This window comes from Thunnus thynnus, chromosome 20 (genome assembly GCF_963924715.1).
Source record: "Thunnus thynnus chromosome 20, fThuThy2.1, whole genome shotgun sequence".
Taxonomy (NCBI): Eukaryota; Metazoa; Chordata; class Actinopteri; order Scombriformes; family Scombridae; genus Thunnus; species Thunnus thynnus.
The window spans coordinates 25,365,228-25,379,110 of record NC_089536.1 but is presented as its reverse complement, the minus strand read 5'-3'; the positions used below and the strand labels follow the sequence as shown (position 1 = coordinate 25,379,110).

Below are 13,883 nucleotides of genomic sequence, written 5' to 3'. Positions count from 1 at the left end.
CGAAATCTCAAAGTTTGCTACATCTTGACCAGCAACAATGTCAAAATACAGCTTAATGTTATAATATATAATGAGAAAAGATTGACAGAGGACATTCTAAATACAGTACTGTTATGTCCCCAGTCAAAGTGGATACCTTGATATACAACATGCTGTGTGACTCTTCCCACTCCCCCCCTCTCTTCCCACTCCCAAGAACGGCCAGCTGCACAGTAATCCAGTTCAAAGTAGCATTTTATTTTCCAAAAGCTTCAGAGATGAACAATGCCCAAAACAAACAAACATTTATGAATGCAAGAAGCTAAACTTCCAGAACAGAAAACAAAATGGAAATAAATGAAATATCTCTAACCTAAGTTCTAAGTTCATAACTGAACACATGAGAAAACAGGAGAATTAAGCTTAAAGGACACTTTAAACAAGAGGTTTTGCTTTCTTTAATAATTTCTCCTGTTAAAACTGGCCATGACAAGATCCCCCTCAAATGCACTTACAATGTACGTAATTGATGGGGAACAAAATCCACAGTGCTTGTTTTGTGCGAAATGTATTTAAAAGTCTAAGTGAAGCTTATATGAGTCTTCATCAGTCTGAGTTAGTCATATCAAGTGGATATCTGCCACATTTACAGTCTTTTTAAGCATCAAATTCCCTCTTTGTGTTTCCTCGGACAGTGTTTCCCTGTTGAGCTGTGGTGGAAGTATAGTAACAAAAAAGGGACATTGGCACTAAAAAGACTGTAACGTTGAAAGATATGTACTTGATATTAGCTTCAGATAAACTTTTGAATACATTTTTGCACAGAAGGAGGACTGTGGATTTTGTCCTCCTTCACTTACATTATAAGTGCATTATGAAGGGAAATGGAAAGTCATGTTGTCCTATCAGCCAGCAGAAATCCCTTCAAACCAGGGGTCGCCCGCAAGGACCACTTAAGGCGCCCACGTGGCATGTTCTAAAAATGGCACTGGTCACAATGAAGTGCTGTCTAAAACATTTTTGTTGCTTTACTTTTTGAATCAGAATCGCTTAATGCAGATTTTAAAATGACGATATTTAATATCAAGATTTTAAAACAAAAATATTTTATGTGTATAAGGAACTCTGGCCTTTTCTGAAGTCAAAGGTCAACATCGCGCGCATGTCAACGGTCAACACACCTCTTTCCTGACACAGTGACGCAGTGTAGCGACGATGAGGAGTAACTTGTGCTTTAACCGCAAAAAACATGGCAGAAAAGCGAAAGGGGACACACTATTTTCACAGTGATTAGGAGGAAGAGTTCTTTTTTACGTCAGTCAAAGAAAAATGTGTGTGTCTTATTTGCGGGACGACTATTGCAACAGCAAAGTGGCACAATGTCGAGAGACACTTCAGTACGTGTCACGAAAGCTTCAACGCTAACTACCCACCCGGCAGCGCATTAAGGACAGAAAAAGCCCGCGTGTTGAAGGCAGCTTTGGACAAAACAACAGTCTTTCTTCACGAGGCCGGTGAAAAAATCAAAAAAAGCAACCGAAGCTTCATTTAGAGCTGCACATTTTTTGATAAAGAACAAGAAAGCCTTTTCGGATGGGGAGGTTTTTAAAGAGGCTATGATGATTGTTGCTAACACAGTCTTCAAAGATGAGAAGCATTGTCCCGATGTCATCTCTGCCCTCTCCGATGTCCAACTTGGAACAAGTACGATGGCTAGACGAGTGTCATCTATGTCCGAGACAGAGCAACTGGACCGGGATCTCGCTACGTGCAGGTGGTTTAGCATCCAGAGTCAGTCGACAGCACCAGCACAGCTCAGCTGATGATATTCATCCGAACGGTGTTTGATGATTTCTCTACAAAAGAAGAACTGCTGACACTTCTGCCCCTGAAGACAACAACGAGGGGAATTGACATCTACAACGCGGTGAAAAGCTTCTTCGTGGAGAAAAAGGTGCCACAAGAGAAGCTGGTGTCGGTGACAACAGACGGGGCCCCCGCCATGACAGGCCGGCATGCAGGCTTCATGCAAAGGTTTGATTAATGATTTCCTAGGCTTAAAAATATTAGAAGTGGTCATTTGCACTACAAATATAGCAGGTGTGGCCCCTGACTTTCAAATGTTGGAGCAGATAAACATAAATAAATGTTGCATGTTTAAACACGTTTTTCTTACCATTATTGTTGTGTAAATCATTGTGAATAATTGTGGGGAATAACTACCATTGACATGTGAGCAGTCTCTTCACATAGTATTATAATTATTACTACTATTATTATTATCATTATTATTATTACTAAAAAGTGATCCGTGCAGTTTTGTTATTCAGGAAGTTTGTATCAAACAGGTCCAGTTAGCCCTTTGTACTACTCAGTGCCCATGAAGTAGCCCTCAGTCTCAAAAAGGTTGGTGACCCCTGCTTCAAACTGTCCAGTGATAAGACACCACCTGTATCACACACATGCACACACACTATAAGCAAAGGGGAGGAGAGAGAGAGAGCAAGAACTGTCAAATAAAATACCAAATCAAATATGACTCAGGGTCATAACAGGGACTTGTGCTTGTAATAGAATTTTTTTTACATTGTTATATTGACACTAAGGAATCAGATTCCTCTTTGAGTGGCTAATTGGTATATTGGCTTGTGACTGTGTCTGCTAGTTCACCAGAGAGTTTGATGGAAATGTTTGGGATAAAAGTGTCTTTCTGGCTGTATAGGAGCTTATGTGCGTAAATGAACCTGTAAGTGTGTTTGATATATTTTGTGCCTTCATTGCAAATGTAAGATTAGTGAGTGTTAAGTGTATTATTAAGTGTAACTTGCAGCTAGACTAGACACCAATATATTATACGACTTAACAGGTTGCCAGTAGTCAGTTCATTTAACTGCTATTTCTCATGTTTGGAACATATTAGATTCATTGTAACTGTACATTAACATATGTTCTAGTCTTATTGTTTATTCCCAATGTGACAATCTGGTATAGTTGTGGAATTTATAAGTTAATACTTTACTGCAAGCAAATGTAATCTTATCAAGTTATCCAATGGCTGCCTCTCTTTTGAGACTAATTATTTGAGTATGTTGTATTGATACCCTGTGGACAAAGTTTTACAGGATTAACTAATTGATTGTGAATTCCGTGTTATATTTCATTATTGTGAGATTTGTGTTATTCTCTGTTCTCCTAGAAACCACAAACATTTACCAAGAGTGTAAACCTCTACAGTCTTCAAGTTAAGTACAAGAAACCTTTGAAGGCGTCTTCTAGTGTATTCTGACAGATACACCACAGTGATTACAAACTCCACAACCAGTGATACTTATTAAGAGATCCTGAACACCATCACATCTCTTTACTGTCAACACATGCTGTACTGTAAAGCTTCTCTGCTGGAGTCAGACCTCGTGTTTCTTCTCTCCTCTTTCTCTCCATACTCCTCAAGCCTTCTCCTTGTTTCAACTGCTTTATCTCAACCTGTCAGCCTCCCCATTTCCAGCCAGGATGGATAGCAACATTACATCCAGCCCCTTCTTTGACAAATATCAATGATCAGGGAGAGATTTTTGCCTCTGATATATCGCACAATGTGCTGTCAGAATGGCGCATCTGACTGAGATAACCCAGGTTGGGTAAAAACATCAGCGCACACAAGAGAGGATTTGTGTTTTGGTTGTGAGAGAGCAGGTATGACCATCATAGATAGAAACAGAGATAAGTGCAATAAGAGAGATATCCTTCTGCGCCGGGGCTGATGGGTATGTAGTGAGAGCTGTCACGCCCCGAGCTGTCCACATGAAGGGGACAAGGTAATGACTGATGCAGCAAACTTTGGCATATCTCCAAAACAACAGAACTGATAGTCTTATTTGGCTATGTATCCTCTGGCAGCTGCATTTCTTTGTATAAAACAGTAAGACAGACACAAACACACACTCTTGTAATGGATGATGGTGTGCAGAAAGTTGATGTCCTCCTGGTGTGACACTATTGCCTCTTGGTATTCATTGTTTTGTGAAAAACCTGGATTTTGCAAGGCTTTGGAAACAAAGTTGTTTTTCTCTTTATCATCGTAAACTGTTCGTCAGTTTAAAGAAGACGTCACTTTGAGCTCAGTCAGAATCAGAATCAGGTTTATTGCCGAGTAGGTTTGCACATACAAGGAATTTGCCTTGGTGTTGTGATGCATAACAGTCAAAAATATGCACAAAATAAAGAAATTTACCATAGACAATATGTCAAATATATTCTAAGTGAGAAGAGCTGCTACAAGTTTAAAATTTAAATTGAAGAAAATGAAATGAAATGTACAAAAACTCATTACTTTGACATTTTATAAACCAAATGATTAATGGATTAATAAAAGAATCCATACATTAATCAATAATGACAATAACTGTTAATTGCAGCCATAAATCCTACTGCATATTTTCAATATGCTGCATCCAGTGAAAATCCTAAAAAATCCAGTTTCTGTGTGTACTGAAACCACTGTCTAGCCTTACACCTCCAAAATGTTAACTTTTAAAGGGAAATTCTGCTTTATAACACTTATCTCTTAACTTTCTTAATTTTGGCCATAATTTATTTTTCTAAAAACACTGTTACTTTCAGAGTTAAAATAAACTGGCCCCTCTAAAAGAATGGCTGGCCCCAGTCTGGCCCCTGTGCTTTAAATGGGCTACAACCACTTAAAGCTAGTTAAAAAGATTAGATATAAGCAATGAAACATCATTAACCCAACAGTGGACTTTGCCACAGGAGACGGCTGTTTATTTATTCCATGTGTCCAATCGTTAGTCGGGACAGTTAAAAAACAAAAAAAACGTAACTATGATTGTCCCCTAACCTTAACCCTGTGGTTATTATTGTAGCCATGATGATGAAGGTGACCTAACTTTAAGGAAGTAGTAACTTTAACCCACACCATATGTTTCTCTAACCGAAAGGGTTAGGGTTACCCTAACCCTAACCCCTAACCCTAACAATAACCCTAACCCCTAACCCTAACAGTAACCCTAACAATAACCCTAAACCCTAACCCTAACCCCTAACCCTAACAATAACCCTAACCCCTAACCCTAACAGTAACCCTAACCCTAACAATTACCCTAACCCTAACAATAACCCTAACCCCTAACCCTAACAGTAACCCTAACCCCTAACCCTAACAATAACCCTAACCCCTAACCCTAACCCTTTCTCTAACAAAGTGATTATTTTAACCCAAACCATGATCTTTCCCTAAACCTAACCACACCTTAACCACAGCGTTGTCACATAATAACAATAATATTATTTATAATAATACATTTAATTTGTACCACATTTTTCAAAGTACTAAAGCATTAATAACATAGAACACACAACATCAAGAAAATAGTAATGCATTAAGATGAAAAAGTCTTCCTGAAAAGAAAGTTCAACAGTGTTGTGTAATGATGTTGTCTTGCTGATTACTGCAGATAGAGGAGCCAGATTAGAATACGCTCCTATGTGTCGTTCTGGAGTCACGTGAGGTTTAATTTGTAGGGCTTTCACTGAAATCAGCTGCTACTGATGGAAATGAGTTTAATGAGAGCTGTGAGAGTGAATCAAAACAATGAGCTGAAAGATGACAAAAGTTCTGTAGAGCTGAGGGATAATTCCATTTGGCTTTTTACTATGAATGACACCTTTTATATTACACGTTTAGTCATTTGACTCATTGTTGATATGAAAATATTGACCCGTACAGCTTTAAACAAACCTCCCAGGTTAGTGGACCTTATTTGAAAGACAAAATTAAGGTAAACAGTAAAAGTAATACCCTAACTGTATGTTGTAAACACTTTCACTGTCACTTCCAAATAAAGTTTTTTTTAGATAATTTGGCTAAATTGTTGGCCTGCATTGGCATCATCTGACTTCTTGTGTTTCTTGACCTCACTTGTGACTTTGAAAGGATTTATGAGCCCAGTATTGCATCATTTTCTCAAATTTTCTAGGGAAGCATGTAACTTTGATTGAAAATAATGGAAATCATGAAATTGAGAGATAAAATGTTAAAAAAATGCACCAGACAGTAATCAAATATGAAATATTCTCAGCTTTTCCAGAGTGTTACATCAGTTAAAGTTGCACATTTGAAAGTTTTGTTTGAGACAGTTGGTTACCAGGTTAACCTGCTGCTTCCCCTCTGTCATAGAAACACAAAGAACGTACAATAAAGCTGAGTCACTGCTGGCACAGGCAAGTCATTTTCTGGAAACAATTTAATAGCAAAAGTTTTAAATCTTGAACATTTTGTAGACTTGCTGACATTTATTGTCAAATAATTTAATAACAATATAACTTTAAGTGGACTTAATATGGAAATGAGTACCCCACATATCCTTCATCACAGACAAATCATCGACCAGCCGCTCATAAAATATCACCAGAATATTAATAAATGATTTCTGTAGTATATTTTTGTTTTAGTATGTAATGTTATTCAATCTAGTGTGGACAACTTCTTGTGTTGCTGCGGTGTTCCTACAAGTATTGATTGTGTATTAAGTACTCAATAGGGAGTTTTTAGAGAAATGATGATATTTTATGGTATTTTTAAAAATCATATTACAAATCACTTTCCTCCTGAATAGTTTAGGTAAAACAAACATCACCTTAATGTTCCTTTAATAATCCAGTGCTGGCTGAGATTTTCACAGCACTTTCTAAAATATATCATAAACCTGCGATGGTCCTGCTGTGGTTGTCTAGCAGACAGTTTTGTTTTCTCTCCTCTCTTCAGAGAAGTGTTATTGTTTTTCTGTCTATGCTGATGGTGTTGGAAGTCAGTCAGTGCTTCAAAATTGTTAAAATGGATTGATCTGCTTGTCCAACCATGCTATTGCAGTTTTCACTGGCTGATAATGCACCAGTTGCCTTATTTGCATAATACTGGTGATATGCTCCCACCTTACCTGATTCCCACAATGCCCTCCTGCTGAATTTGTTTTCACCACAGATGCAGAGAAAGAAATGAGAGGAGAGAACACTGAGTCACTGAAAAGAGCGAGCTGTATGACCTTGAAGCATTGTATTACTGTGTGTGTATGTGTGTGTGGTAAAAGTGATGGCGGTGGGTGGAGGTTGGGGTCATGCAGCAGTGGCAGTGACACTGGTATTATTGGCTGTGATGCTCTCATACAGCAGGATGACAGGTTGAGTGATGCTGTGCTGTCAACATGCTGTCCTGTAAAGAGAGATGTAGTAGAAGATAAAGCAGCCAAACTCAACACACATTCATTATTACTGTGTGCGAAGAAGTGAACTGTGCTCTATGGCTAACATTTATAGTTAGAATATCAACTACATCAGAGTAATATTGAGTAAAGTTTAACACAGTGTATTTGTGAGGTTGCGGTTTGTGGTCAGTGGTTCTGTTGGGAAGCTCTCACATCCAGAACACTTGATATTTGGCTGCAAAACAAAGCATTCACAAGCTCATTTTGCATAACTCTAACTCTTTAGCAGACTTTTTAATGAGTTCACAACTGCCTTTTCACATGTATTACCTCCTCTTAAAAAGGAGGTAATACATACAAAAATATACAGTATGAGAAACACTGTGTGCACATCCTTAACGCTACTGTTACTGTAACAACTGGCCTACAAAAAGTGCCCAACATAAATTTTTAAAACATTTAAAGGGGACATATCATGCACATTTCCAGCTCTATATTTTTAATCTTTTGCTGAACAGGAATATTTTTGTATGATTTACAGATAAAGAAAATCCTTATTTATCTTATACTGACCCGTTAACACAGCTCCTCAGTTCAGCCTCTGTCTGAAACAGGCCTTTTTAGCTCCTGTCTCTTTAAGCCCCCCAACAACCTTAGTAATGAAGGCTCAAACAAAGTGTTCAGAGCAGGTTGCAGCCCTGGCTTTTGACTTGCAGGGAGAATTTCTAAATGTATTAACATCAAGTTTAGAACTTTGATCATCTGACATCATAACAGTATATAAACAACAGAAAATCACATAAAGCATAATCCACTTTAATGACGTACAAACTACTGCTTTAAATAAGGAATACTCAACTTGTTTATAGGAATTTTGTGATCAATAAATATGTAATTTTTCATGATACAAGTGCAGCTAAAAGCTGAATTGTCTTATAATACAGAGTGATCATACAGATATACACAGAAGGCCTGAAACGTCCTTTATAAGACATCTGATAACCAACAGTTGCTTTTGTTTTGAAAATCCACCCTAAATTAACCTCCTCCTTCTTCTTCTTGAACTTTTACGGCAGTTGGCAAAGAGGGATATAGTGCATGACTACTACCAGCCAGAATGGAGTGGGATAATCATCTAAAGTTTAACAGTTGAGTTAGTTGTGCGTTCACACCAGAAAAGTTACAAAAATGTAAGAATACTCATAGAAGTTTGTATGTATAGTACAAGAAATGTCTGTTCTCTGAGTGTGTAGTGAAGGAGCTTAACCACAGCTAGAGACAAGTTGTAGATGGTGGTGAGACAACTCCAGGAACACTTCAGAAACAAACTAACGCAATTATTGGACACATCATCATGGTAAGAAGTTCTTCTTGGATACTGAAACAAATAGGTAACACTTCTATAATCAACTTCTCTGCAAAATATCTTGTAAGTCATAATTGAATCCTCATCCAAAATGTTGTGATCTGGCAGTTTCCCAGCAGCAGATGACCAGCAGGCTGGAGCAGTGACACCACTCAACAGAATCTTTATGCCCTTTACTTTATTCCAGCTCTATAAATAAGTAAACAGGAGGTGGCTTATCAAGAAGAGAATATGAGAACAGTATGGCACATATGAGAATAGAGAAGTATGAAGAATGAAAAAAAAACCCCTTCTTATTATGTGACAGCGGGAGCAGCAGCTAGCTCATTAGAGTGCAGGAGATCTCTTACGCCAGGCAGGTGAGGATACACACAAACTCTATGAGCGGCTGGCATTCGGATGGCGAGGAAGGCCCCGCATGATCACACAGTAAATGAAATGAAAGCGCACAGGAGTAGTTAGTATTCACGGCAGTCTATGTCCTTGTAACGGCATGGAATTTTGGTTTTATCTCATTGGAGGATCTCATCCATTATTTAGGATGCAGGCGCGAACCGACAGACGCTCCTCAATAATTCCTAGGGAGCTCGCCTGCCTCTGCCTCTGCTGCTCTCTCTCTCTCTCTCTCTCTCTCTCTCTCTCTCACACACTTTATCTTCCCACTTTCTCCCTTGTCTTTTTTGATGACTGTTTTCGGTTTCCCCAGCCGCCCGCTCTCTAATATTCCTCTACAAGCGTGTGTTTGGTTGACCTGGACGGGCCTCGGTTATATAGTACACGCATATATGCTTAAAGCTGAGAGGTGCTAGAGGAAAGCAAGTGATAGAATCAGACAGAAGTGTGAAGTTGCCTCTCATGAATATGTTATGCGCAGAAGCTGGAGTGGGTCCCCATAGTTTGTTAATTTCCTGTCAGGCTGCTCTATTATTCATGCACATACTCTGAATGTGTGATGTTTGCATGCAGCTGCAGAGTGCGCACAGGGACCGCCGGTACACTCGGACTGACCCCCCCCCCCCTCCCGCTGACTTACACACATGCAGCCTCCGATACTCCCACGTGGCTACCTGAAGCCCGCCGCACATTGAGATTCTGTTGACTTCCCCGAGCCTCCGCCTTTCATGGTGACACCCAGATAAAGATTATCCGTGATAAAAATGTTAATCAGTGGATTTATGAGGGATAAGATTGTCATTATAAAATGTGCAACACGGCCATCCTTTACACAGTGTGACTAAAGGTATTACAGTGTTGTGTTATTTACATTTAATGCATGCCAATCCTGAGTCTGGGTACTAACCGGAGTTGAACAACAGGTGGCAGTGTTGCTTTGGATAGAGATCTTTGGTACACAAAGACTTTCTCTCAAAAAAACTGTATATGTGATGGCTGAAGACACTCCTAGAAATAAACATAATGACTGACACTGGCAGGGTGATTGATTATGTTGATCAAGTCTAAATATCCAAAAGGTTTCAGTTTGGAGGCCAAACCTGAAAAGATTTGTCTGAATAATCAGAACCGGTGTATAGTTGGAGGTGAGGTATGTACAAAACAAAAGGAGGAAATGAACCAGCGCGTTCTCATCTGACACGCTCTGTTTATTAATCCTTTAACTCATTGATTGGAACCTCTTTACATTTGGATCAATTAGTGAGGCAGCTAAGGGTGAGACATGTATGGCGAGAGGCAAGCACAATGTTTCCCTGTCCCCCTTTTTACCTTATTATTTAAAAGGAGTGTTGAACGCGCTATCTTGTTGTTTGTTGTCAAAGCATCAGACTTCAAGGAAACGGTGGGAAAGGAGATTTTAGAGTGGGGGTTTTATGTTATTTTCAATTTTTTTTTTTTTTAACCAGAGTGTTGTCTGCCCTTGAATGAGCTTAGGTGTGCTTTGAGATTTTATTGTGATGCAGAGAAGAGGAAGGTCGAATTAAAATAAAACCTTTTTTTTAAAAAAAAAACTGATGTACTGCTGTCGCTTTCTCTTTGTGTCAGTACAGCCAGATTCAGCTTTCATTCCCACACCGGGCCCTCCTTCCATATATGACGGGTACAAACACGGGGTGATGTGATGTGACATTTCCAGACGATCAGTAATTTAGTGTGCAGTAGGTTTTTGTGTCTCAGACTTAAAGACGTGTTAAAGCAGGAATCACTCTGCTCAGTGTAAATATTTTTGACTTGAAGTATGATATAATAGAATAAGACTGGGTACTGAACCTCCGTACTTTTTTTTTTTTTTTTTTACATCTGAAACATGTCTGTAAAACAAATGTCAAATGTCTGGTGAGATTTAGTATCTTGTTGTAGAAATAATTATTACTACTAATACTTATTACAGTGAATGGATGAACACCATCATTAGAGACCGCATGTGTCTGTACATTTTGCAGCAGCCTTGTTTCAGTGTATTCACATACTGTGTGTACACAGATACACAATGGAGAGTGGAAAGCAATTTTTCATGAGTACAATGTTATCATAACCCATGCCAGGTAGCCTGCTATGAAAATATAACCCAAGTTGTAATGGCTTGATCCCACTGGGCGCATCTGCTTTGCATTCCAGCTGTGACGCAACCACTGGAGATGATAACAGCCACTCTAGTCAGCGCTTGTGATCCCACCAGACGCACCGCAGCACGTTTCAGAGGCATCCCAGAAGCGGCTCTCCACTCTGCTCCGCTAAACAAACCTGCCTAGTCTTTTTTTTTTTTTGACGGAAGTTGCGTCAAACTGCAGAATGAGCCGGGCAGGAAGTCAGACACAGGAATGGCATAGAGCGTCTGGTCAATTTTCAAAATAAAACACCCTGTGCAGACTCCTGATTGTATATCGCATCACTACATCAATATTATATTATAACCGGTGGCACCAGGCCGGAAGTCAAGCGGTCAGAGGATATTTGTTATCATAGATGATGAGTGGTTAATCCTGGAAGTGGAAAATCCTAAGATTTTATATGACACCACTGCTGCCATGACTGCCCTGGTCCCTGGCTTCTTCTTGACACAGCCGTATCGAATGGAATTAAGGCGTAAACCATATTACCTTTAAGTTACCAGCAGATAATTTGTAACAGTGTTTCATGCTAACATGCTAAAACTGCATCAATAGATTTTTGTTAGCCACTTGAGGGCAACAAAACAAGCTGAAACACATCATCATTTCATTTTTATAAAGCTGTCATGGGAAACATGATAGGAAACATTTACACATCCAGCAGACATGGAGCAACAGTAACATGGATTTTGAGTTTCTGTTCCTTGACAAATGTAAGTCTTAAAGTGTGTTCAGACATGACATGGAGCAAATTTATGCCTCACATTATTTGCAAATATGAGTGTTCAACTGTTTCTGCAGTCATTAGTTAATTTGTCCCTAACAGCTAATGTACCAACTGTACACACGTAGGATGTAGCTAGCTAGCAATGTACACACCAACCATTTGACTAAACTCACTCTCAAAACTCATCCACTTGTGTCTTTACTTTATAGTCTTTGTTTGCAATTGTGCCATGTTAAAAAAATATGCGTCATGTTCTGTCTTAACACACTTTAATAATCACTCTATTTTAGCTCTGGTTTAGTCCCCACCAAACCACAAGTAAAATATCTATGTTTAGCTGCTAAATGCTGCATGTTCACCAGCTAGCTGCTAACTGTGTCTATCTGCTGTTTGGTGGTGAGCAGGAGACTCTCCAATGGCTTTTTAGACCCTTTTTTGCTTAAAACAGCTTCCTGGTGCTGCTGTAAATAAGGTTATGAGAGAGGGGTTTGTGGGCTGAAAAAACAAAAAAATAAGCTCAAAGAAACTAAAAGGGTACATAGAACTGAGGGGCACTGCAGTCAGGTGATAATTCAATGTGGCTTTGTCACCTCAGTGACCCCTTTCACATTTACATTTTTGGTAAAATATTGATTATTGTAGCTTTAAATGAAAAATGGGTTTTGAAGGACAAAACTCTTTTCCTTTTGATGCTTTTGTATCAGAGGATAAAAATTGTAGTAGGGGCCTGAAGCATCCTCCCTCTCTGGCCCTGTGGCGTAACCAAAGTAACATCAAACTCATCTGAAATCTAGAAAACCAGGAGACTGAAAGTGGAGACAAGATCTAGAAAGAATGGATGTTGAGTCTGAGTTTTATGTTTCTATATCCTTTCCTTTCATTCTCTTCTCAGCTTTTTCCTTCCAGCTGTTATTAAAGGTCAGTTTGTTCCAGTCCAGCCTATTCGTGTACAAATTGTGGTCATTTTACTCTCCAACTTGCAGCCAGGTCAGACTGTACAGTAATTATCCCAATTTTGATCATTTTACAGCACCTACAAAGTAAGAGCAACTGCTCCACATTACTGTGCCTCTCACTTACACTGTAAAACTTTCCAGCAATTTAAAAACCTAATAATCCCTGATGAGAAAATCCATCTTCATCTCTCAAACACTAAGTTTTACTGCGAGAGCCAGAATTGATGCTGGAAAATGATTCCCGCTCCAATAACCGCTCAGAGACAATAGCGCTAATGTACACTGACACTTCTGTAAATAGATTTCACGACAATCCCTGCTGGTTGTTGACTGACTCTCAAGTTCCGCTGTTGTTGTGAAATAATCACAGTGGTCATAAATTGTTTAGGAGGAGGAGGGGAAGAGAAGTTAAACTATTATTAGTATTATGTTAGAAGAAGATGTGGGATTAAAGTGAGTTCCCTGCGCGAACGGAACAGAACAAGCAGCTTTATGCACAGTTTATGACTATAAATATAGAATTTTATCACCACACATTTGAACATAAAACTGAATATTAGCTCAGTACCTGTTGCATATTTTAATGGATCATGCAGTTGTCTTTATTTTGGAGAAACTTTTCCATCCCTCATTATTTTTATTTAATTGTCTTGAGTTTTTAGAGAGGTTTTTGCATAAGCTTCCTCCCTCTCCTGTTTGTTTACTTCATATTCATATATAGCAATAGAATATATGTAGGTAAACGTATGTTTGTATATATGTGAATGAATGAATGTGTACAGATCATTAAATAATTATAACTATTCTGCTTTTTTCAGGATGTGCAATTAAACAACAATTCAATACATTTTAAAAAAGATTATCATTTCTCTTCGTCATCATTAAATCATCATCATTCGCCTTCATAATCATCATAACATCATCACCATCATCATAATTCCTATTTATCATTTGTTATCATCCTCATCATCATTCATCTTCATTGTCATAATCTGTCTTTATATCATAGCCATCATGATCATCATCATCATTTATCTTCATTATTTTTGTTTATTTTTTGTATCCTCCTCCTCA

At 38.6% G+C, this 13,883-nt stretch overlaps 2 long non-coding RNA genes across 3 annotated transcripts; both read left to right on the top strand.

Moving 5' to 3' along the window:
• Positions 1-260: 260 nt before the first annotated feature.
• Positions 261-3,035, top strand: LOC137172154 (uncharacterized). Its single transcript, XR_010924900.1, has 2 exons — positions 261-2,013; positions 2,328-3,035. It is a non-coding gene; the product is annotated as an uncharacterized lncRNA (long non-coding RNA).
• A 2,288-nt stretch (positions 3,036-5,323) lies between these two features.
• On the top strand, positions 5,324-12,620 carry LOC137172153 (uncharacterized). 2 transcript variants are annotated; one of them, XR_010924899.1, is made up of 3 exons: positions 5,324-8,553; positions 8,671-10,615; positions 11,134-12,620. It is a non-coding gene; the product is annotated as an uncharacterized lncRNA (long non-coding RNA). The 2 variants fall into 2 exon arrangements; XR_010924898.1 differs by lacking the exon at positions 8,671-10,615.
• The last annotated feature ends 1,263 nt before the right edge of the window (positions 12,621-13,883 follow it).